Source organism: Talpa occidentalis, unplaced genomic scaffold, assembly GCF_014898055.3.
Source record: "Talpa occidentalis isolate TD23 unplaced genomic scaffold, MPIMG_talOcc4v2.1 talOcc4.4, whole genome shotgun sequence".
In the NCBI taxonomy this organism is placed as follows: domain Eukaryota; kingdom Metazoa; phylum Chordata; class Mammalia; order Eulipotyphla; family Talpidae; genus Talpa; species Talpa occidentalis.
Genome location: NW_023604295.1, coordinates 51,072,086 through 51,099,218, shown reverse-complemented (window position 1 = coordinate 51,099,218; position 27,133 = coordinate 51,072,086). Strand labels below are relative to the sequence as shown.

The 27,133-nt window shown below is 37.9% G+C and overlaps 1 protein-coding gene across 34 annotated transcripts in view; it reads right to left on the bottom strand.

The window, feature by feature from the left end:
• ZBTB20 (zinc finger and BTB domain containing 20) overlaps positions 1-27,133 on the bottom strand; it is a 775,686-nt gene that overhangs the window by 189,421 nt on the left and 559,132 nt on the right. For 33 of the 34 annotated variants that reach the window (XM_054700589.1, XM_054700561.1, XM_054700562.1 and 30 more), the window contains one exon: positions 766-805. The gene's annotated coding sequence lies outside the window, so the exon portion shown is untranslated. Of the gene's footprint in view, positions 1-765; positions 806-9,389; positions 9,902-27,133 lie in introns of those variants that run through there. The other variant, XM_054700584.1, reaches the window with a different exon arrangement.

The following is a 27,133-nucleotide window of genomic DNA, read 5'->3' as shown; positions in this document are numbered from 1 at the left end:
TGTGCAAATGATTACACTAGAAATACCTGGGAGTGAGGTGGAGTCAATGAAGCAAGACAGAATGTTGTGAATAAGAGACAGTGCTTACCAGAGAGTGAGAAGAAACTAGAAGGATGCTGGTTATTTATCACATGACATGACTACCACTACCGCAGTATCTCTCTGGTGTTGTCTCATGTAATGACTTTGATTATTTGGGTTCCTGGCACATGGCACATGGAATCCTGTATTTCTATTTCTTTGTCCTGGACTTTACAATTTTACACACAATTGTAGCCTAAATGGCTGAAGTCTTATACTTCTAAGTGAGAAGATATTATAAATTTTGTCAATAAATGAAAACTCTGCTCTAGAAGTTAAAATTTAAAACCACTGGATGTAGGAAAGGGTGTATTACTGAAGAATAAATAGTTGCCCACTGACTGTCTGTGGAGCCAAAGCCCAACTGTTGCCGTGACGGGCTGAGGAATGTAAGCTGTCGTTGAAAAGGGGGGGCCTTTGCAAACAGCAGCTGCAGCTGAGTAAAACACAGTCTTTATATAAGTCCAGTGGATAAAGCCACTAGTCTTTTCAGCCCCCTTTTGGATAGCAACTACTACCACCAACAACAGCATTGGCTCCAAACACACACACACACACACACACAAATACATACTGAACAAACGCCGAAAACCACAAAATCAATCTAGAAAACAAGGCAATAAAGACCAAAATTTCTCAAATCTGACACTTTTCTGAAAGATAAAAGAAACCACTTTTACTTACACAAACTGAAGAGGCAGGCCACAGACTGATGGTTAAGGAACTGAAAATCAAAGAAAAAACAAGAAATTAAAATATATTCAATGTTACTGTGGGAGTAGAAAAGCAAATGTAGGTGTAGATGCGATCGGTGGCTCCTAAAGAATGGAAAGCCCATTTTGTCACCCATAGCCACGGATTAAGGCGATCCAGGCTCAGAATTTCCCAAAGATGTAACTCTCACTCTGAATAAGACAGCATTTCCCACCACAAGGAGTGCCAACCACTCTGTCAATTTCATTCTATGTGAATCCTATGAGTATTACCCAGAGCTGTGCCATTCAATGCATGGTCAGGAACCACATTCATCAATTCACATTTAAATTAATTAAAAATTAATGAAAATTAAACATTAGTTTCTCAGTCTCACTTGTCCCATTTCTTTTTTGATTTATTAAATTTATTTATTTATTCTCTTATGCTGTTGTTAATTTTTGAACAGTATTTGATTTCTCCCCTTAGGTGTAGTCCCTGTAGTTCTCCCACCACCATAGCAATAGTGATCCATCACCAGAGTCCCTTGTGCTCTTCCCTCCCCTGTTTTGAGCCCCCTCCTTCACCCTCCCCTACTGTATGCCTTAGATATATGGTCAGCTTGCAAGTTGGGTCTTTATCCTGACCCTTTGTTTGTTTCTCTGTAGTCTGCATATAAGTGAAACTACCTGATATTTATCTTGCTCGTCTTGCTTATTTTGCTTAGCAGTATCCTTTCCAGCTCCATCCATATTCCTGCAAATGGCATGAGTTTATCTTTTTTGAATGCTGAGTAATATTCCATTGTGTATCTGTAACACATCTTTTTGATCCATTTGCTTTTTTTGGGGATATTGTTTCCATAGCTTAGCTATTGTCAAGAGTGTTGCAATAAACATAGGAGTGCAGGTTTCCTTTTGAATTAACTTTTTTTGTGTGTATTGTTTGGGTAGATTCCTAGGAGTGAACTGCTGGATCATATGGTAGATTCATTTTTAGTGTTTTAAGGAACATCCACACAGCTTTTCATTCACTTACCACATTTCAAGGGCTCAAAAAACCACCTTTGACCGGTGTCTACAATATGGGTAGACCACTTCTAGGAGTGCATACATATTAGGTAGCTTGACTAACATAGGTAAAAGCTTTACTGTGTAGTAGATGACAAATTGTAGCTAATTTTGATAAAGAAATGTCAAGCTTTCATAAACTGAAGCTGTTTTGATGGTAAATTTAGTGTGCTTAGTGACCAGAAGATGCTCTGGACAACTTCAACACCCCTATGCGTTGTCAACCCTCATCTGAGGACTTGGCTTGAAGCTGCCCTGGCTTGGTCTGGTGCCGAATGAGGATTTGATGGTGACTTGTCTATCCCTTTTTGCCAGCTGAGGAATGTCCCCTCTGACAAAGTGATTTTAAATTAATGTTTCCGTCCTCCCTCTACCCAAACACATTTTCAGTGATGTGATGAAAATTTCAGATTTGGGTGAGCTGACTTTAAGAGTTTCTCATTCTATGTTTTAAATCTAACAATTCTCCTTTGCCATATTCAATTCACAAGCCAAATAAGCTATTATGGGACTTGGTCTGCCTACCACTGTTTTGATAGCTTCTCTCATAGAAGGACAAACTGAAACAACAGAAGATGCACAAGAAATTAATAAACCAAACAAGGATGCTTAGAAAACAAAGCATCTCCCCACCCCCACTCCACTTAAATTTATCAAGGACTTAATATATGCTGATTGAATTCTTGTCTCTCTGACACCATGATTTTAAACACTTCACATAAGGCCTCCAGAATGCAAAACAAACTGTATTAAAGATATCAAGTAGAAAGATCTGATTAAACATCTTAGCACTGAACAAGTCTAAAGCAAAAAACTGGCAATCAAAGAGACTTCAATTCTCAGAAAATTTTCTGGACAAATACACTATCATAAAAGATCCTCCAAAGACAAAATTTCCCCTATGGTCAAAGTGAAACTCTGTCCGTGAACATTTAAGTGTGAAGGCTAATGGTCCTCTCCTTGAACAAGAAGGCTTAAGATGAAAATCTGTACCATAACATATGCTAACATGAGATGCTGGGGGTCTCCAATGTTTCCAAATTGCTTCCTCAAATTGATGAGTTTAATGAAAACTTTAAGCAACATAATTAAATTATGTATGATTTATTGAAAATATATGCAAACTTAAAATGTATATAAAATATATATATATAAATAAACTTAAGACTGATTAGTCTTCAAAGACTTCAAGGCACTAAATTTTACTATATTCCAGTCTCTTCCATAAACCTAGGACATTGTACCATAACATCTTTTAAATTCCTCTTTCTTCCTTCCTCTCTCTTCCTTCTGAGGCCCTCCTTACAAGCTTTTATTGAGTTTACTTTCTTTTACAACCTTTGAGAAACAGGAAAAAAAACATGATTTATGATTTTCTATGTAAAATACTAACCATTTTTATATTGCATATCATAAATCCACTAACTCAATAATATACCATGCCCTATTTAAACTATATTTAGTATACTTCTTATGTTCTTATATTTAAGAACATAACTTCCCTTTCTAAATTTCAAGGAGCATTCATTCAAAAAAGTTAGACAAAATTAAATTTTTGATGTGATCAAAAGAGTTCAATGTAATTTGTACCCAGATTGACTAATATATCCAAGGTCTGGAATGAAAAACTAGCTTTCCTGGATGTCAATGACACACAGACTGTCAATGACAGGAACCCAAGATGGAGAGAAAAATCACAGTGTGTATGTCACAGACTAAGACAAATGAAAGTCAAATTAAATTGAAAATTTTATTGAACATAATTGTTGTCTTTATATATTAATGAAAAACAATAACATCTATCTCAAATTTAATATAAAGGTTAAAAATTTAATCCCAGAGTTCTCACAAAATTCATAAGCATCAAAGGCTCCCACTTCTTGACTTACAATCTGCTATGTAATTTTGAGAATATGTACTACTCTACATAGGTTTATTTTTGTTCAGTTCAAAGTGTTATTTTATTGATATGTGCCCTTTCTCACTAACTGATATTCACCTCATATGTGCAAATTGTTTGCCTCTGAAATATAAAGAATTACCTATAGTAGTTTTGCTAAGATTGAAAAGATATGCATTAGGCATGCTAGGTTCAAAACACAAATATCTAGTAAAGAGTATATAAAGCCCAAATAACATTCAAACATGGTTGGGGAGGCAAGAGTGGAGAGAAGAAGAAGAGGTGACTTGTGGTTAAGTCTAATCTTAGTTTGGTGATTTCCAACTGGAAATTATTATATTGCATAATCTCCAAGGAACTAAATGAATTATTAAGTATAACTTAAAGATTAGTCAACTCTAATTTCAATTTACATAATGTTCTAGGGCAAGTGGTTTCCTATATTTTGAGTATGGGAATTCCTATGAGAAGCCATTTCTTCAGTAACTTTTTTTTTTAAAGATTTATTTATTTATTTATTTATATTTATTTATACAAGCACTGGGTACAGTCAGAAGCGCAGGAGGGTGAGAGAATTCACCAGAGCCAGAGCGGGGAGCAGAGCAGGCAGAAGGACCGAAGTACACTGCTGAGGGGAGCAGCGGGAGGCAGGAGAGGTCTGCACGCCATGTGGGACCCTCCTCCAGTGGCTGGGGAGCAGCCAGGGATCGAACCGGCGCCGCAGAGGCTGCGGGCAGCTTCGCAACCCAGCGCTCAACCGCTGTGCCACCAGGGAGGCCTCTTCAGTAACTTTTAAGAAGACCAAGTTTCAAGGAGCTCCTAGGTGCCATGAAGGTCATCTATGAATTTCAGATTACTTGACCTAGAGGAAGAGGAGAGAAAATATGCTCTCTATCTTACTGCTTGTTGCCTCTAGGAAGTTTTGACGAAATGTTATAAACTGGAGCCAAAAATGTATAGGAAATAGAGTTCTTAGGTGGTGAGTGTGGTTAGAGACAAACAGGCTCCTTCAATGTTCTCCCAGTCTCTGACTTTACTAGTCCTTTATAATATCTTTTTTAATAAAATGCCCATAGAACTTTAGAAATAATGAGGTAGGGGAGTACAGAGTAGAGAAATGATAATAGAAACAAGTACCTTCTGTGGCTTCAGGCATCCTGCTAAGTAAATGCTTCTCAAATTTGAATATGGGTATACTCAGGGATGTAAAGAAGTATAAGTGGCAAAATAAATAATAAAGATATGGCTGCCATTATGGAGGCCCAACTGTTCTTGTGGCTAAGTAATTTAAACTCTTATTGGTACATGTATTTAAAAATTTAGTAACTATTTCTTGGATGTTATAGAAGAAATAACATCTTGTACTCCTGCAACTTCCAGTTGAGTGAAATAAACAAATATATTGAAGAATAGAATGCAAAATCTGTATATAATGTGAGTGTGAAGACTGAGACAATACTGAAGTCTCCTTTGTGGCAGCCTGCTTCGGGCAACCTGCAGGTCTAGTATAAGGTTCTTCACTCTAATGTGAGGATCACCTACATGAGAATCCACTGCTGAGAAGCAGCATTAACAGTATGTCATTGAATCCTGACTACAGGGAGCCTCTCTGGTGGCTTAGGGGGTTAAGTCTCAGCACTATCACCTTGAAGGCCTAACTTCAATACCCGGTCAAGGAGCTAACCCACATGGCTCAGCAATCCTCTTCTGTCTTGCCCCCCACATGGTGCAGCGGACCTCTCCTGGCTCACCCGCTGCTCCCCTCAGCAGTGTATTTCAGTAGATCTGCCTGTTCTGCTCCCCACTGTCTCTGGTGAATCCTCTTACCCCCTTCACCTCTGATCTATACCCCAGTTCTTCTATGCATAAATAAAATAAAATAAATCTTAAAAAAAAATCCTGTCTACAACAGGAAACACTATAACTTCCAGTGCACTTGAGACAACAGGGAAATGTAAGAAATTAAGAAATTTATTCCAAATCACAGAGCTGCTGGGTTCTTATTTAGCCTGTCCCATTCAAAAGTCTACATATTTTTAACCACTAAATTATATAACCTCTAGGTATTTCCCACTTTATGTTTCCCCTTGAAATCTGGGTTCATTCAGGATTTTGTAGGCTTGTTTAAGCTTCTCCTTTGGAAGGAGACAGGTTTGGCTTGATTCACATTCTAAATATTTCACAGCGGTAAGGGAAAGTTATTATTATACCCATTTTATGGTGCAGAAGCTGAGCCACTTGCCAGCTGAGGTATCTGGCTGGATTAAAAAGGGAATCTGAGTTGTTAGTCTCTCATTCCTTTCCAAGTCTAGGCCATGGTAGTGTCCAAGAACTTTTATGCACGTGGAATTCACACTGGCTGATAAGGAGTGAGACAAACTTTGCTAAGAGAAAATAATAGTGTAATAACAAAAGTGGAAAGTAAGTAATCATAACTCACTCACAAAAATGAGTTACTTTTAGCATTGTGAATAGAAAAGAGAGAGCTTATTCATCACATATGAATCAGAAAATTAGAATGTGTCACAGCATTGATGACAGAGCTGAAGAATTCAGATGAACTGAAGTTCATCATTTATACCTCTATCCAAAGAGGGTAAATGGTGTGACAACAGGACAGAAATGACCTCTTAGACATGCCTTTAATCTTTCCTAAGGTTTTCTTTTCTACTCTCTTTTGAAATTAGAGGGTTTATATGTTTGATTTTCTATGAGCAGAGATAACATTTTAACATCCCTTTAATGTTTTAGAAGGATTGTGTTAATTAATTCTTATGTGGGAGTCATTCCAAATAGTAGGATGAAGATTTTTACCTTATTGATTTTCCTAATACCTTTCTGGCTTCCAGTGTTTTCAAAGGATGAGGCACTATTGGATTTTTAGATTCATATGTCTCTTAGAATAAGTGCCAGCTTCATAGGTTCCTGTCAATTGATATTCCATCTTCACTCTGGATACATGATTTCCTTTATCTGACAGATTCAAGAAATTTTATGCTAGATTTAATGACATTTCATGCACCTTGAATTTAGAGGTTTTTAGTTTCCTATTTTCTATCTGGCAAAAGGTTTACAAGTTAAAGTTAGATGTAAGTATTATTCAGATGTGCACACTGAACATGTACAGTCCCCCACTAGGTACCCTGGAATCTCCTGAAGACAAGTTACTTGAAATATTTTCATTCATTTTGGTCAGTATTAAGAAGAATATAAATGCCATAAATGATCGATCATATCTTAGGGTCTGCTTTTTAAGACTATCCATTTTGGGGAACCATCTTAGGGTCAATAAGGTGATCACAGCAATCTGTTACCTTCCTTTCCTTAAGATTCTATAACAACAACTCTGAATGAGGTCTACCTTCAAAAATTTAGATGATGCAAAAATGATGAATTACAAAACTAAAGTGGGGCTGCTTCTGAGTTTGAGGCACTGCTGTAATAAACTTGACATTCTACCTCACCTGATCCAAATCCTCCTGAGCCTTCTTGAATCTTAGAAATAGAGGGCCTTAGAGATCAGAATGAAGTAAAAAAGAGAATGCGGGAAATGGTGGTAGGGCAGGGTGGGAGATACTGCCAGGGACTGAATTTGTAATATATGTAGAATGATTTCCTATAGCTTCTAAACTGTTTTAGGATGCCCAACCCTTTGGCATCACAATTAGGAACTCTCTATAGTCTGATCCTAAATATGCTTTCCTTCTATATCTCAACTTCTTGAAGTTGTAACTTTATGGATTCCAAATGGATTGGTGTACTAATATCTCTGACTGCAGTAAATTGGTATCTTTTAAAGGATGCTGAAAAGGTCTGGCATTGTTATTATGTGGTCCAATCAGTTAGAGACACAAGGACATAATGCAGCTCACAATCTATCATTAATGCCATTTGGTAGAAAAAGGTGGTGCCTATTACAGGACAAACTCATCCCAAGATTCCTCGGTGTGTAAACACAGAAAGTAACATGTCAGTATACAGAGGGTTTTGGAATAAATAGGGGCACAGCAGGAGAAAGAAACATCCAGATCAGTGTGAACAGAAGGCTGTCTTCACTCAAATGGTTCTCTCAAATGGTTTTTTTTTTTAATAAAAAGGGAAAAATCATGATACAAAATTTATATCAAAAGATATCTATTAAGCAGGTGCCTGTACCTGATAGTTTGTTGGATACTAAGCCACAAAGACACACAGTATGTGTTTTAAAGACTTAGAAAGAGTTTTCCATAATAAAGGTTGGAAAATATTACTTTTGTCCTTGTTACCACTATCTATTTGCTTAAGAGCATCCAAGATTTTTCACAATCTGGCCTAAAGCCACCTCTCTAGGTTTTTTTCTTTCTTTTTCCCACCAGTATTTCCTTATATACGTGACAGGCTATTTGCTCCTCCTTAAACATGCCTAGGACATCTTTGTCTCTGAGCCTTTGCTAACAGTTCACCCTCGAATCTCCCAAGCCTAGCATAGCGTCCTAAACACAGCATGACACTCCAACGTTTGTTGAATAATGCTGTCCATCTATTTTAGGAGACAAAGATGATAGAAAAAACTTGTTAAATCAGTAAATAAATAGCACCAGAGAGAGGTCAAGGAAAAGTTAATTTTAGTGCATTTTAGAAGGGGGGGCGGCAAGATGAGCTTTAAGATTAGGAAAACTGATGCTCTTTATTCTTGGGTCTAGCCCATGCTATGAGTCAGTTACTTTTTTTGGGAACAAGTTTCAACCTCAAGGTTAAATGAACACAAATGCTTTGTCCATCAGCATATAATGAAAAAGCTGTGGCTATTTCCACATCAGCACAGTGAAATTAAAACATGCAGTACCTTTCTCAGAGGCATCATATATGATAGCACTTTTTAAAATAGCTCTTTTTGCCACTCTTGTACATAAAGAACTATAAAAACAAAAGTAAATGCTTTAAAAAACTGGGATAATATTGCTTAGGAAAGAGTCAAGGTATGTTTTATAACTCTGAGTATAAAAAGAGATGGTAGAAAAAGGATAATGATGGGCATTTTTGTCCTAGGGCAAAATGATATTACACTGTCCAGTGAAGAATTTAAGTTAAAGCTTAAGGATGAACATCCTAAATGTGCAAGTGGTAAATAATCAAATAGATTGCTAAGAGTAGTTATGAATTTTCTATCTTCAAGGCTATTTAAAAATAGGAAAGGTCCTCATCTATTTTGGATAGAATAAATGCAGTCCTGCCTCCAGTCAGAAGAAGGAATTCAATGACTTTTCTCATCTTGTTTAGCTACAGAATCCTATAACATATTGACCCTAAAAACTGTACAGAATCACAACACAGTTGAGTAGTATACATTCCATGGTTTGAAGAGGATTAGGCAATACAGAAAAATCTGTAAGGTACTAAATTTAAAATAGTATATATAGTGCTTACATTTTGATTCAATTTGCCAAGTGTACATGACATAAATAGAATTGAGGAAAAAAGTACTAGAATCTACTACAGTTTTAACATAATGATTAGCTAGAGTAAAACATTCTAACAATTAATTCTTTCATGTCTAAGAAATTTAGCTGAATATTTCATAAACCTGGTATGAATATGCATATAAACTCAATCTCCGATTTAACAAAAGTTAGCAAAAGAGATCAGAAAATAATATAAAGACTCACTATTATTATTCCCAGGGTTATCTTCAAAGACATCAGGAAAACCAGTGAACAAGTCCTTTTAAATGGCCAAAATGGGTCCCATATGGTAAAGAATATAAATCTAATAATAGATTCAGGGAGAAGCTCTAACAGAGGTGGCAAGTTACTGGCTTTCTTGTCTAGGTACCTCCCAGCCTTGGAGCTCAGCAGCAGTGTCCATTACATACAGCCCACAGGGTTAGATAAATAGTTCCAATGACCTTGTCTGAACCAAATTCATTTAAAGGAGTTTGCCACATTTCTTAAATAGAAGATGAGCCCATTCTATCTATGGCTCAGGTTTGGACCGGATCACTGAACTATTGCCCAACTCTTATAAGCAAAACACTAACATGTACCAATCAACAGGCAGCCCATAGCAGAGACATCAGTAAGGTCAAAATACACACACATAAGAAATTGGCAGTACATTATAGAAGAAAGCTATTTCTAAAGATGGACTTTGGCTGCTAAGGCCTTTGAGTGTTATTCAACTGTTGTTAGGAGAAAAAAAATCAGTCCCAATGTAACTTATAAAGATCTAGTTTAAAAAAAAAAGATTGAGAGAGAAATGTAGTTTTATTTTGCAACAGATTATTTTCATAAGAATGTGAATCAAAAGATAAACTCTGACAGTTTCTTCATAGAAGACTTATTATAGGATATTGTTCAAGACTTGTACTAATGATTTCTTGAGGTTGGTTATTATTACGAGCAGGAGTTGGGACAACAGAGGTCTAAGACTTTTCAAAAGAAACATTTTGTTCAGTATCACTACAGGAAAGAAAAAGTCAGCATTAAGCTAATTTTGACAACTTAACTAGGATAATGGTTAGTATATGTAGCCATTGCTTATGCTGTTTCAAATGTCAGGAGTGAACTGGACAGCAAAGGTGTCAAGGTAACCCAGAGACTGGAATTTTGAAAGGATGTGGCACAATAGGTTGATAATGTGGGTTGTTAGAATTCATAAAACTAACTCCCTGCCTCCCTCCCTCCATCACTTCTTATTTCCACAACCGCATTCCTATCATCAGGTGGCTGTGACTGGTACTGCCTATTGGGGGACATGTAGCCTGCATGCGATTCTCCCCAACCACAACTTGCTCTCAGTTATCGGAAAATTTATTCACTTAATCTCCTTAATACTTCTTAGAGGAATTTGCATTTTATTTACTGTCTCTACAAGATCCAAATGCAGTTTTCCACAGGTCAGGAGGTATGTGGTGTGTGGTGGTGGAAGATTCTATTCTGACCTCTTCAAATTTTCCAGTTTTGCTTGTAGTTTAATTGCAAATAAAGGTGCACAAATATGCATGCATACATTATATACATCATATATACATGTGTACATATTATAGTTTAACTTCAAATGAAGATGTACACAAATACATGTAAATACATGTGTACACATACATGTATAGTATGTGCATACATATGTACAAATAATATGCCTCTCAAAGGTTAGAAACATTTTTGACTTTCTGTACATACACTAAATGAAGCATTGTTCCTATTGAAGTCAGAACAAGTTAGGCAGAAACAAAACAAAATAAATGGTTTACACAAATTTCATCATTGGTTTCTGGCCCTTTGTTAGCATCATGCTCAAGTCGTCTTTTCCACAATGTCTCTCTCTCTGTGCTAGAAAGCCCTGCCTTATAAATACCTGAGTTCTTGTATTCACTTATTAATGATCTAGGAATTGAGGATGTTTTCTGCTTGCTCTTTAATGTCTTATTTCATGAAAGGATTAGATTATAAACAACCTAGTGGGAATCCTTTAGGCCAGACCACGGCAGAGCTGATCTCAGTGGGCAGGGAACTGTGGCAGTCTGTAAAATACAATTATGAAAATAGAAAGGATTCACCCAGACATTCAGGGAGAAATTGTGTTGTTTCCAGGATGAGTCCTAGAAAGAAGGCACATTAAAAAGAAACTGAGCAAGAGGTGATTTTAAAAAGAGCCAGCACAAGCAAATTTCAAAAAAATGCCATGTTTGCCTGGGTTTTCTCAAACCACAGACTCATTTTCACGGTCTGATAGTGACCTGCACCAGACACTTCAAGGAAAGTCCATTCGTCTCTGATCAATGAAGCCCAAAGTAGTCGCTGCACAAAAGGGCTCCTTTCTTGTCTCCAAATGCAATCAAATTGTGTCCCACAGTCTAAGAGTTCATGACTCTTAATTTTATAGGTCTACACATGCAGTGGTTCCTCCAGTACGATTTGGTCCTGAGAAAGTGACCCACCCATAACTCCACAGAGCTAATTAACCCCAAAATGAGCGTTTGCCCCCCCTCTCATTTCACACATCCACTCAATGCTGTAAATGCTGTAAATGCTGTAAATGCAGTAGCATGATCGGATGATTGTTTTCTTCTAGGCGAGGAAAGCATGGTGGGCGAGCTCAGGTATATCTTCTCTAATTCAAAATAGCACAGTGATCCTAAAGCATCACCAAATAACATTTTATCAGAGTACAGAAATACTAAAAAGTGTTTGACTGAAACTCTTTTGCGGCATTTATCCAACTAATTGAAGTTTCTAACTTAAAAACAAGAAATATAGAATTAATTCTGAGATGGAGAAGTTTAATTATATCCAGAAAACTTTTTCAAAATCCTATTTTACTAGGGGAAAAAAAAGGGTCATAGTGTCCTACCCTACCGTGAGCAGTTTTAAGAAAAGAGCCAATGAGAAGAGTGAGTAATTCATCTTTTTTCCCCCCTCATTCAAGGAATAAGCTCATCATGTTTTCCAGATTTATTTTTTCCAAGGTAAATGCCTTGAAATCCTAGGATAGTCACTGTTTTCTAACTTTTTACAAAAGAGAAGAAAGTGAACATGATGATAGTGGTGATTTAATGGAATCAGTTTGTCATTGTGATGAAACTGGAAAAGCTCTTAGAGAATATGCCCACAATCTAAAATAAATACCTTTAACATAATGTATATAGTGCAGAGTGGTTTTTGTCATGCCAAAAGAAAGGAATATCATTAATTTAGATAGTAAGTGTAAGGTCCTGTTAAAAACGTCTGTGGATAAATCATACAAATGCATCTTGGCCAGACAAATGGAGCCAGACAAGTTCTAGTTCTTTTAGAAGCTATCAAAAGAGCCATCAGATTTGAAGTCTGTCATCTCTGGTGACAGATAGGAAAGATTCTGGGTTATTTCCCTCAGTTATACTAGTATATGGCTTCAAAGTTTTAAAGATTTATATATAAATGGACATGAAAACGACTTCTCCCGAATGTCCCATCTTAGGCAAACTATCATTTCTCTCTCTTTTTTTAAAGATTTATTTATTTATTTATACAAGCACGGGAAGGTGAGAGAATTCACCAGAGCCAGAGCGGGGAACAGAACAGACAGACGGACGAAATACACTGCTGAGGGGAGCAGCAGGCGTGGCAGGAGAGGTCTGTTGCCATGTGGGACCCTCGCCGGCCAGGCGGGATCGAACTGGCTCTACAGAGGCTGCGGGCAGCTTCGCAGCCCAGCGCTCAACTGCTGGGCCACCAGGGGAGGCCCACTATCATTTCTCTCTTATTGTCAAAAGTATTTTTGGCAAATTGGCTCATCTTGGTGGAACTTGGTCATAGAGTATGTAAGTCTTGGGTGAATTTTCAACTCCTCCTTCTTCTGCAGAGTGATATATGTACTTTATTAAGTGCCCCAAAACTCTATAATTCTTAGCACAGTAGACAGATAGTGTAGGGAAATCTATCTAATATTTACAGTTCTTACTTGAAATGTCTTAAATCCTATGCTTTGGAACCAAATATCCTATAAAAGTTCTTAAGCAAATTCACTGCTGCTCCCTAAGCTTGTAGGTTGGACAAAACTGACCCAAAAGGAAAAAAAGGGTCTAATGAGGCACATATTTTTTAAATTTATACTTCTCAGAAATTTTATATTGAATAGCAGAAGTCAAGTTCTTTTTTATTATCAAAAATATTTTTCGATTCACTTATAAGCAATACTAATGATTACGTGTTAACATAAAATACTTTTTATGAAAAATGTTTTTCATTATTGACAGCTTTTTACATTTTTGCAAAAGTCTAGTATCTGGCTTATGACCACTGGATTCTTGTATCTACTTCTGTATTCAGTCTGCTATAGAATTGAGGTTACTAAAGGAAGAAGGAGAGAGCAAATTGGGGAGGGGGTACAATGGACTATGTGGAGGACTATCGGTGCCCTGTTTTGGGGTGTGGTGTAGAAACTTACACCTGAAGGATATGATCCTATACCTCTAAATCACATGCAGTATTGGAAGCCAATGTTACCTCCACAAAAAAATTAAAAAAAAAAATTTTAAGAAACACTGACCTAGGATGCTTTAAAAATTCAATTGCTATGCCCCCATATCTAATTTGAATACTCTGGGGTGGAGGTGGAGGAATGATCAAGCGTCAATGCAATTTAAAAGCCCTCAGGTGATTTTAATTTTTCATCCAGGATTGTGAAACCACTACTTGCTGACTTTGGTCTGGGAAGAATATCCACACATTTCTGAAAAGTCTAGATCAAGATCTTACATCCGTGCCTCCAGTCTTTGAATGGAACTGGCTCATCTCATCATCCTGCTACAGAGTTATTGTGGTGATTTGAAAGACTCTTGTCCATCAGATTTTTTCAGGCTCACTGATGCTTGGAATTTCAAAGCCTTAATCATGGTCTATGAGGTCCAAACCCTCATACTTCTCTGATCTTATTCCCATCACTTTCATGCAAAACCGATCCAACTGGCAATAGAATATGATTACTTAGGGGGTAGACAGGAATAGGAATGTGAATGGGGATTTAAAGGAATAAGTCAATTAAAAAAATAGTGACTTTACGCTCTTGTTAAAATTTAATTTTCCATTGGGGAACTTATATATCTGTAATAGAGTTGAAAAAGTTTCTGAATTTTCCTTGAGATTTGGCTAGATAATGAAGAATATGTAAAGTCCAGATGGAGGCAAGTATTCATTCATTAATTTAAGATGAACAGATTTTTTTCAGAGACTAATTACTCTGCTAATTGGACTCCATTCCTGCTCTCAGGGATCTTCCGCTCCAATGTACATTTAAATTTTTTTTAATATCTCTATTATCACTGGAAGGTTATTAGCTCATGGAGACAAGTTATCATATGTATAACCTGCCCATAACATCCCCTTATAGTTACTTGCTCTTTTCAATTGCCTTTTGACATTAAGCCTTCATGATCTTAATTATCTTGCCTTTTGTGGCCTATATTACATCTGCTAATTTCTAGACTATTCAGATTAAAAAATAGTATTGGCATGGGTGGTTTGGTGGAGGCTAAAAAAAAAGCAAAGAAAAAGTATTTGTGGAAATGTAAAAATATATAAATAAACACCCTTTACTACTTTTTCTTTCTCAATCAAGAAAATATTATGAAAGTTTGCACAGAACTATTTAAATGTTTGAAATGGGTCCTTATATTCTTATTGAAAAAAAAAAAAACCTACAATAACACTTCTTTTCTTTTCTCAAAACAATTACTGGATCATGAGCTCCTAGGTAAAATTCTGCCCAGATCTCCTGTCCCAGCAGCTGAACCTCCTCTCCAGTCTGCCAAGTCCTTTATGCCCTGGGTCTGGGGCACCTACCCCAGTAGCATTAATTCTACACTCCCTTTCCCCTGTGCTGGCATGGAGAGTGTTAATGACTGAAGAAAGTCTGAAAAGAACTTAAGCAATAATTTGGTTTTACTTTATTAACATTCAAGATATAAACAGGTAAACTACCAAATTACTAGTCAATGGTTTCCCAGACATAGCATTCATTACTCTCCAGGATAGAAAATTTCAGCACCCAACAGAGGACCATAATCTTACTCAAGTAATTTCAATCTCTGAGTGGTTTTAATGGAGCACATGTCCCTAGTCCCAGTGCTTTTTACCAGGAGGTACCCTTCCATTACAGTTTACTCTTTTCTAAACCTGTTTTCTTAGGTCAAAGTCAGTGAACATGGTATAAAGAACACTAACTTCCTCAACTTGTTAAACTTTTTTTTCCCTGTAAAACTTATAAACGAAAATGAAAGAATTAATGTATGTATAGAACAGCAAATGTTTTCCCAGCTTTTTTTCCAGGTATTTCCTTCTTATATAAACATTGGTGATGGAGTTATAAATACCATTGTTCTACCACCATGTTAATACTCTTATTATCTTGCATAAACAGAAGTGAACATGACACCAATCAATTCCTTTTTTAAAAAATGCAGTTTTCATCTTTCTAAATACTAGAAAAGGAATTAATGAATTCAACATTCAGTTTACCTGTTTATATCTTAAATGCTAATAAAGTAAAACCAAATTATTGCTTAAGTTCTTTTCAGACTTATGTCAGCCATTAACACTCTCCATGCCAGCATGGGGGAGAGGAAGGGGAGAATGAACCGCACTGGGTCCATGTCCCCAGACTCAGGGGTAAGGGACTTGGCAGGCTGAAGAGGATGTTAAGCTGCAGGGATGGAAGATTTTGACTTGTTGGTACATAGGAAATATTTGCTGGCAGTGAAAGGAAAATTTTCTGTAGAATAAATTGTTCAAAAGAGGTCATTTGGGGGCATTAGGTGACAGGAATATCAAACAAACAAAGGCACTCTGAGGGGACTGGGGCAAAGGGAAATGACTACTTTTCCATCTGCTCATTGGTTTCCCTTCTTCTCTATCAGGCTTTCTTCTTCCACCACCCTGTATCTTTTCCCCCTCCATTCTTCAGGTACTTTCTTTTGCCTTTATAATAAAGACATATTTTGGAACAAGTTTAGGGGACAGTGAGACCAAAAAAATAAAAAGGAATTTAGAGAGGACTTGTAATAATATACTGCACATTTATACATGCAAGAAAATACAATCTATGTTTGACTGGGACTTTAAGATTTAAAAAATTCATGGTATGTCTGGTCATATTAATTTCCAGACCAGCTGGTGTTCTGGATTGCTGGAAAGGGCTATTAGAGAAACATGAGTAGGAAAAGGAAGGGGAAAAATGGAATTTTGTAAGGATTTATAGCTGCAAAGAAAAGGGACTCCTTTAGAGTGTTTATTGACGTTCCCTCCAAATAATTTTTTGAACTTATCTATAAACAAAATCAGGAGGTGCTCAGGAATTCTCATGGGATTGAGGAAACTACTAAACTCTCTTTATTATGTTCATTACACTTGCTCAAGCAAATAAAGGATAACCAGAGCACGGTATCTCACAGCGAATAACCAATAATGTGGTTGCAAGTGTGACATAAAGAGGCAGGGTCCACAGAAGCAGAGGTCTGGTTATGAACACCTTAGCGCACATGAGAGATTAGCTAGATAGTCATCTGTGAGGCACCTAAAAGTATTCTCTAGTCCAGCACCAAGAGGACAGACAGAAAATTCCAATACAAAGCTTATGGAAATAATTTATTTTGCTCACTGGTGGGGGACAGTTGCTGAGACATATGATAACATTTAATGCCTGAAGACAGGAGGAAGTAAGGAGAAAGAAGAAACACAGAAAGGGAGAGTAAGTGCCAGAAGAAAGTGCCAGTGTCAGTCCCGGAAACCAACAGAATTAAGAGAGGATTTTAAAATAAGAGACATAAAAAGAACATGCTTTGAGAGAAAAACCAGTCCACTTTGGGAATCTGAGGCCAAAAGTAAAAACATTTGCCTCTTGTCAATTATCACTATTGCCCCACGGGAGGTTCCCATTCTTCTATTTTTACATAATTCTTTTCCTAAGGGCAGCATTTTGTGATAATGGTGATAATGGCTACCTTAAGATTTTGGTAAAATTGGAAAAGGAACCCTGACCTCCAGGTTACATTTCTGGGGCCTACCTATGCCCACCACAGTGTACAGCCCACTTTCTATAGTTTCCACGTGCCAAAAGATAGGTGTGAAGAGGCAGGCTTCCTTACTGGGTCAGACATGGCTCCAAAAAACAAGTACTCGATTTTCTCACCATGACTTTTTGATATTCATTTTCCACTCTCACGTCTCCCAGACCATTAACCCCCAGTGGTTTTTGGTTTTATATTTGTTTTTTACCAGGCTGGATGCTCACAGTTGTGAATTGTAAAGACATCTACTAGCTCTATCATATACCTTATCTATGGTTCTCAACTGTACTTGGGAACAAAGTTCTTGAGCCCAGATGAATCCATTCCTTATGGAGTCTCCTCAGCTCCCAGACTGCTGAGAAATGCTCGAGGATGATCACAAAACTGTGCAGTCTGGGACCCTCCAGAGTCCTGATTTCCAACTTGAACTGGGGTTTCAGAACCACTTTGCAATTCTTTTATTTGTTCCTAGTCAGTTTCCTTTTTCATTCCCCAGCTTCCATTTATCACTCTAATTAATCCTTATAACTTATCCCGTCCTTCACTCTCAGCTATTAACCTTGTCTTTTTTTTTTTTCTTAACAGAGAAAACAGAGGCCATCAAATGGCATTCCCATCACTCCACCTCTGTCAGAACCCACCCAGAGCAACTCGGAGACCTTTTTCTCTAGCACTGATGACCTCCTCTAGGATTTTATTTTATCAGTTACTCCTTTCGTCTGTATTTTTCGTTTTCCTACTGACGCTAACATGCTTCAGTTGCTTTCATTCTAAAACAACAATAAAACCATAACAAACAATAAACCATTTTCCACGAACCCAGTCTTTTCCTCCTTTGCACCATCCTTAAATTTCTAAACTCTGATTTATTCCTCAATGCATTAAAATTTGGTTTCTTTAGCTATATTTCGAATTAAACTGCCAAAGTAACCAAAAACCTCTGAATTTCTAGATTTTGAGGTCCATTTTTCAACCTCATCATTCTCTTTCTTTTTAAATATCATCTCTGTGTTAAATATTTTACATAGAATAAAATATACTTTTTGGCTACCCTTTTATAATTTGATAAGTTTTGGCATCTATGTTGGTTCTCTGATGTTGTTGCAAAGTAAAGTCCAAATACCTTTGCTTCATATGTAAATCCTTCAGAATCTTTAGTGGTCTTCCTCACATAACCCAGCCTGGTGACACCAGGCTACTCAGCATTAACACAATGTGCTAGGCATTTCATCCCTCTTGAGCTTTCCTCTCCACAACTATCTCTATAAAATGCAAGCTTTCGGATCTCCCTGGCGGTGCAAGGGGTTAAGATGCAACCTATGAAGCTATCTGCAGCCACTGCTGCACGAGTTTGATCCCTAGCCACATGGCGCAGCACACCTCTCCTGACTCGCCTGCTGCTCCCCTCAGCAGTGTATTTCTGTCGATCTGCCTGTTCTGTTCCCCACTCTGTCTCTGGTGGATCCTCTCACCCCCACATCTCTGGCCTGTACCCCAGTTCTTGTATGCATAAATAAATAAATCTTTGAAAAAATAAAATGTAAGCTTTCATGTTATATAGTAAACGCTGTTGATATCACCACATAAATTTCTGTATAGAATCATTAATCTCAATATTGTTTTGATAAGTAATGTTTCCAAATAGAAGTTAACCTTCAAAATATTACTCCCTGAAGAGTTGTTATGTTATGGGTTGAATTTTGTCCTCCCAAAATTTGTATGTTGAAATTCTAGCCCCTCAAATGTGACCATATTTGGGGATAAGGTCACTGAAGATGGGATTAATAAAGTTGAGATGAGGTTACACTAGAGTAGAATGGGCCCCTAAACCAACAAGTATCCTTACAAAAGGGGAAATCAGGACAGAGCTATGCATACAGGGGAGTATGCCGTGTGAAAATGATGGCAGAAATCAGGTGACTCCCTCTACAAGGTAAAGAACACCAAAGACTGTCACAAACCACCAGCTGTTGGGACAGAGAATGGAGCAGATTCATTTTTATAGACTTCAGAAGAAATCAACCTTCCTGACATTTTGATCTTGGAAGTGCATCCTCTGGAACTGTGAGACAATAGATTTCTGTTGTTAATTAAAGCCACCCTATTTATGGTACTTTGTTATGGTGGCCTTAGAAAACATACAGTAAAATAACAGCAACAACAACCAACATCTTTGAATATACTGGAGTACCAATTAGCTCATTCAGTCATCAAATACCTGTTGGGTAGATATTGTGTGCTAGGCTTTGCTCTAGAATTCTAAAGAATGGCATATAGGAAAAAAATCAAAATGTATTTGATGAAAAGGAACATCATGTTACTGCATTTTTGGTGTACTACAGAGCAGTTATTAATCTATCAATCAACATAGGATTGACTAAATTCACTTATTTATTCAATGAACATATATTGAATACCTACTATGTGTGAAATGCCGCAGAAGATAAAAATGGCATAGAGGATAAAGTTATTGGTAGGACAACCTCTTCACCCTTATGTATCTTAAATTCTAGTGAGGGAAACAGACGTTAAACAATAAAACAAGTAAATAAACTATGTATTTTCACTTTGTGCTTAGGGCATTAGCAATACTTAAAAAGTATTTCTAGGGCCTCCCCGGTGGCACAGGGGGTTGAGCGCAGCACCATGAAGCTGTCAGCAGCCTTTGCAGCAGTGGTTCGATTCCTGGCCAGCCAGGGAGATTCCCACATAGTGGGGCAGACCTCTCCTACCTCGCCCGCTGCTCCCTTCAGCAGTGTACTTTGGTCCTTCTGCCTGTTCTTCTCCCTGCTCTGTCTCTGGTGAATTCTCCTACCCTCCCGTGCCTCCAGCCTGTACCCCAGTGCTTGCATAAATAAATAAATCTACAAAAAAAGTATCATATCTCAAAAAATAAAATATTAAAAAAAAGTATTTCTAAACATCAGGCCTGCCTGTTATTTATGTTACATTCTTGCAATCTCTATATAAGCCTGAAATATTGCTAAGATTAAAGATTAAGCTGTTTTGTAGACTTTCTTATTTAAGCATGATTTTAGAGTTTACATATTATTTCAGCTTCTACAAAATAATGATATGCACAATGATGTTTTAAGAACAGGGGTTGGGTAATCCATAGGCATCGCACAGGTGAAAAGTGTTTGGGTAGGACACTTGAAAAATTGGATTTCTCAGTCAGTCAGTTGACCTGCCCATGTCTCTTAAGTACTTGCAATGTGCTAGGCCCATGTAGAACACGGTAGAAGGAACTGTAGACAGAGCATGCAAGGGACTGAGTCCCACTAAGTTTACATTCTAAAGGGACACACTTGAACAACTGGCTTCACAGTTTCTTCTTTTTTAAAATTTTTTTTACATTTATTTTTATTTATTTATGCATACAAGAAAAGGGTGTAGGCCAGAGGTGTGTGGGGGGGTGGGTGGGGTGAGAGGATTCACCAGAGACAGAGTGGGAAGCAGAACAGGCAGATCTACTGAAATACACTGCTGAGGGGAGCAGTGGGTGAGGCAGAATAGGTCTGCTGTACCATCTGGGTTAGTTCCCTGGCTGGGGATCGATCTCATGCTGCAGTGGCTGGTGACAGCCTGAGCTTGAGCACTGAGACTTTAACTCCTGCACCAGCAGGGAGGCCCCTCATAGTTTATTCTTAATTACCATTGTGATAAGGATAACATAGAGTGCTGGGGGCAGCTGGACATGAGGGGTGTGTGGAGGGGCTTCCATAAGGAAGTGATGGTTGAAGTCCACTTGGGGGCTGGGGAGTAGGTATTTGTCCCAGTAGGAAACATGGGAGTCTTGTGTTTCTTCTTGGTCTCCTTTCATTCATGTGTACACATTTCAAATACTTAAAAGCATTCTTCAAATATGCTAAGAACACCAAAACTAAACACAAGAGAAGGACTCTCCAGAGGAAAGGGGCCAAAAATAGAAGGGGAAAAAAACCCTAATCTCACCATTTGTTTTGAAAACACCCAAAATGATTAAAACATATTATAAACGAAAACATATGAACTAATCACTTGCCAAGTTTCATTTTTAAATCAAAGCCGTTTTTGAGGTTCATAAACTGAAAAAGAGTCTTCAAATATGAACTTGTGTTTTTCTTTCCTTGGCCCTCAGTTGGCTTGAAGCATTTGCTGTTAGGCTGTATGGAAGGAAAGGGACCCATCTGGTTAGGGACATATGGCAGGCATCCACTAGAACGTAAGCTCCACAAGATCAGGACTTACTCTGGTCATAGTTGTGTTCTTGATACATCAAAGAAGAGTGTTTGTAAAATAGTAGGACTCATTAAAATACCTGCTGAGTGACTATCTCAATGAGTATTCAGGGCCTTTGAAGGAATTTTCCTACTTTGCCTACCTAAGCTGCCTTGCTTTAGGCCAGTGATTCTACCCTGGGACATTTTTGTCCCCACCAGGGACACTTGGCAGTATTTAGAGGCATTTCTGGTTGTTGGGACTGGAGAAGTTGCAACTGACATCTAATGGGTAGAAGACAGAAATGCTGCTCAGCATTCTACCATGCAGAGGGGAGCCCTGTACAACAAAGATTTATCTGACCCCAAGTTTTATCAGGGCCCAGATGAAAAAATCCTGTTGTAAGTCTTTTGTTTCTATTACTCAGGAGTATGATCCTGGGAGGAAGTTCAGTACCAGAGGAAGCACATCAGGAGAGCCTCCTTGCTTCATTCTTGGTCCCTTTTTGATCCAACATTCTATGTCCAGAAATAGTCATTCTTGCCTTTTGCCCCCACTGGGTCAATAAGCAGTTGCTGGGGTAACCACCTGAAAAAAGTCTGTCTCTCCAATGCCAGTGAAAAATTTTTACAGCAAGCTCATACTTTCCATGAGTATACTTAAGAATATACCCTAATTTCAACAAAATTATCATGTTTAGAGACTAGTCATGTATCTGTAAGGAAAAGGAACCTCCTTCCCTAATTCAATCATTTTATCCATGTCTGGGCAGGATCTGTATACCAGTCTAGCTTTAAATAAGATCAACTTCAAGAATTCCACCAAAACCTAATAATGTGTTTGTAGAGAGACTGGTTTTATAGTATTTCCTCTGCTCCCTTTTTTACCCTGTATATTAAAATACTAGAAGTATCTGATTCTGGTTTCAGTGGGGAAACTTCTGTGGTGCCAGAGGAGTATGTATACCAATTTCCCCACTGTGATGGTTGTTCCAGTAATCTTGATACTGTGACACATGTCCTAGTTACCATAGAAACTTCGTACACTGTCAGTGTAGCCTTATGATTGGTGGGGAAGACACACTTTACAGAGATTTTTTATTGGGATAAAAGTAAGACTCAAGAAAGAAAGTGAGACTGCTAATTAAGAGGCACGGCAAAGAGTAATCATAATGATCACAGGTTCTAGAAATTGGGGACAACAAAGTTGTCCCCAGGGATTACAATTGCTACTCTAAAACCAACATACACTTTCTACTCAAAGACTGCCTCTATTAAGAAAATTTCAAGAATGAGGAGAGAGAATAGAAATAAGGTAAATCAATCTACCAACATTTTAGGTTAACAAAAGTTATTTGGTAAGAGAACACTTTTATTTTTTTATATTATTATTATTTTAAATATTTATTTATTTATTTTATATAAGAACTGGGGTACAGTCAGAAGCGCGGGAGGGTGAGAGAATTCACCAGAGCCAGAGCGGGGAGCAGAGCAGGAAGACTGATAGAAGACACTGCTGAGGGGGCAGTGGGAGAGGCAGGAGAGGTCTGCCAAGCCATGTGGGGTTCTCCCTGGCCGGCGGGGAATCGAACCGGCACCGAAGAGGCTGCAGACAGCTTCACAGTGCGGCACCCAACAGCTGCGCCACCGGGGAGGCCCGAGAACACTCTTAAATGATTCAAGGACAGGGGGAAAAAAGAATCCAAGTTACATTTCTGTAGGATGACTGACTTTCAGAGCTGTCTCTTAGGGAGTGACTTAACTTTTGAGTTTCCTTTCTGGCAAGAAAAAGAGGTAACTTCCCCCTCATTTTTAAACAGTAGTTTCTTTAAATATGCCAATGATTTGATATTTTCATGAATATGATGTATGCCAGTCAATGAAAATCTGACAAAAAAATTCTTAAAGAATATATACATTAGGGGACTTTATTCACAATGCAAGCAGGTTTATTCCATAGTTTCTTAAAATAATAAAAGCTCTTTGTTCACTGAAGTGTGATCTCATATACATATTTCTCCACATGAACTTTTGAGATATACAGTTATTATAGAGATCAAAGCATGTTTGCAATGAAATGGGTCTAGGGGTTGGGTTGTAGATGTTTTTAATTAGAAAGAAAGGCTGGGGCTAGGAAGTGGGTTTGTGTAGGAGATGAATGGGCGTGAATTTAAGAGTAAACTAGTCTAGAAAATGTCACTGTATGTGACTGTAAGTTTCTTGATGTCCAGGCCTGGTAATGTCTCATTACACATACTTCAGTCTAATAGGTCCACTGTCCACTGGACATCCTTGTCTCTGATATTCAATTGCCATCAATATGATAAGACCTCTCTAGTTTATATTTTGAGACATCAGTTGTCTCCTGACTTAACTCTCTATATCAAATGACCTTCTAGACAATCCTATTTGGATGTTTCCACAGGTCCATCTTTTCCTTCAAAGTTTCTCTTCCTCCTATCTTCCCAATATCAGCAAATAGCATCACCATTCACCCATCTGCACCAATCCCATACCTGGGAATCATCTATTGCCTTTTCATCACTTTCAAATAATCACCACATTTGTAATTTATTTATTTTTTTAAGATTTATTTTTTTATTTATACAAGCACTGGGTACAGTCAGAAGTGCAGGAGGGTGAGAGAATGCACCAGAGCCACAGCGGGGAGCAGAACAGGCAGAAGGACCGAAGTACACTGCTGAGGGGAGCAGCGGGCATGGCAGGAGAGGTCTGCGAGCCATGTGGGACCCTCGCCGGTGGCCGGGGATCGAATGGGTGCTGCAGAGGCTGCGGGCAGCTTCGCAGCCCAGCGCTTAACTGCTGCGCCACCAGGGGAGGCCCCAGATTTGTAATTTAAATGTAATTTCTTTTAATAACCAAAGGAAGCTTTTGTGCATAGAAAGCAGTATTTACAGTTAATTGGGTTTTAAACTATTGTGTATATCATATACACACATATCATTCAATTTATTGACCTAGCAATTTCTGTATAGAATAAGAAAAATGATTCATGATGGCTGTGGTTACTCTGTAGAAAATTTAGGATCTCAAACTATTTTAACTGTTAGGTCTTCAAAGAATGAGAAGTTAGGGGCCTCCCTTGGTGGTGCAGGCGGCTGAGCGCAGTGCTGTGAAGCTATGTGCAGCCTCTGCAGGTCAGGTTCGATCCGGGCCGGCGAGGGTCCCACATGGCGCGGCAGACCTCTCCTGTTGCACCCACTGCTCCCCTCAGCAGTGTATTTCGTCAGCCTGCCTGTTCTGCTCCCCGCTCTGTCTCTGGTGAATCCTCTCACCCTCCCACGAATCTGGCCTGTACCCCAGTTCTTGTATAAATAAATAAATAAATCTTTAAAAAAAAGAATGAGAAGTTAGGTCTGATCTGGGATCACCTTCTAGAATGATTCCTACCAGGGTTACCAATGAACGCATTGTACATGATCACAATCATTATGACAATGAGGTAGTCTAAGTCTATATCCTGCAAATGGAAATATGTGACGTCCTCTACGTTCAAGTTCCAATCTTATCTTTTATAATCACTCTCCACTTTATAGCCTGATAAAGGAAAAGTGTTTTATTTTCCCTCCCTCAGCCAAGTTTCCTGATTCTAGTAACCTTTGGCTTACTGATGTTTCTCACGCATCTAGGTCTCTGTTCCTACATTGCACCACAGTAGCTCAGACTGCTAATGTCTGTCACTTTCATATTTAACGGTCTATTGTACTAGGTTCTCATGTTTCTGAGCCTTTGCACATGTCACTACCAATGTCGAGAACACCCATATTCCCTAATAAATATTTACCGAAAGAAAAAAGTTACTAAATGCTTCAGCTGTTGCTGCCTTGGGTGCTGAGCAGAAATAGTGGCCTATCTAGTATTCTGGATAGACCCACATAAAGTGTTCTTCCTTTCAAAATTAATTTTGAAGAATCTGAAAATTTTGCCATGGAGAATCATGGGGCCCATGCCACAATATTAAGTTTTACATTTAATAAAAACAACTGCAAAACCCAGGCAAAGAAGCACTCATTCTTTCTTCATTTCATCCTCAAATATTTACTGAATACTCTTTGTGGACCAAGCACTGTTCTAGACACTGGAGATTTCTTAGATTTCAAAACAGACAACAAAGTGAAAATTAAAAAAAAAAAAAGAACACCAAAATCATGGACTGTGGTGCTTCTATTCCATAGAAAAGGAAATATGTAAATAAACATGTAAATAAAACATATCTGAAGGGAATAAGAGCTAAGAAGAAAAATGAAACAAAGAGGGGGATGCAATTTTAAATATGGTGGCTATGCCTTACTTTTCACTGCCTTATTCTGCATTGAAAAATGAATAAAGACCTGAAGATATTGAGCAAATAAGTTTTATTTGGGGAAAGCACTGTATGCTGTAAAAAGGACAACTGCAGAGGTCTGAAGTAAAATCACGCATGGTAGGCAAGGAAAGTAAGACTGTCAATGAAGCTTGAGAGTACTGAATAAGGATCCAAGAGCTAAGTGAGGAAAGAAGTAAAAGGGGCAACTGAACATGTCTGGCCTTTTGGACTACTGTAAAGGTTTTAGCGTTTTCTGAGATGGGGAGCCATTAGAGAGTTCAGAACAGAGAAGTGATATCGTCTGACTTAAATTACATTACATACATTATAAAGAATCACTCTGGCTATCATTTTGAGAATAGATTGTAAGTGGCAAGACCAGAAGCAGGGAAGACAATTAGGAGTCTATTGTAATAATCCAAACAAGAGATGATAGTAACTTGAATCAGGATAGTAAAGGTGGTGAGGATGAGAAGTGGTAAGATTCAGGATGTATTCTAAAAATGAAGCTGAGGAATTTCTTGATAAGTTGGACTGTGGGAGAAATAAAGGGCTGGAAGAGAGATAAGTTTCTGACTTAACTAACGCTAAGGATGGAGATGCTATTTCCCGAGGTGAGGAAGAATGCATATTTATTGGGGAAAATAAGGAATTACTTTGGGGATGTTAAGGTTATGATGCCCTTTAGACTGAGGAGTAGGAGTTTGAATATGTGAATCTAATAGTCAGAGTAATAACTAGAGCATAAATACAAACTTGAACCCTAAGCTTGAATATTAAGGGAGTAAGGGAGATTAAGAAGAGAAGAGGTTCAGGGATAGAATCTTAGGACTCTCTAGTGTTTACATGTGAAGGAAATGAGAACATATGAGCAATGGATACTGAAAAGGAAAGGTTTCTGAGGTAGGAAAAAAAATCAGGAGCATGTGGCAAACTGAGAACCAAGTGAAGTGAAGAAAATGTTTCAATGGGGATAGAAAAATGAGTCATGTAAAATGATGTTGTGAGATCAGGAAAGACAAAGACTTCAAATTGGTTAATGAATTTCGCAACATGAAGTTATTGGTGATCTTAGCCTGAGCAGTTTTGCTAGGTGGGTGTAAAAGCTACTTAGAGAAGGATCGATAAAGAATAGGAATGGAGAGTGTCTATGATTATAGACATTTCTTGAGAAGTTTTTCTATAAGGGACTCATAGAAATGGGACAGTGGCTGGTGGGGAGTGTAAGGTTAGAAGAGAGAAATTTTAAAAATGAAAGAAATGACAATTGATTAGTATGCTGATAGAAAAGATTTGTTAGATAGTAAAAAATAAGAGAAAGAGGGAGCTTTTTCAGGAGCATTG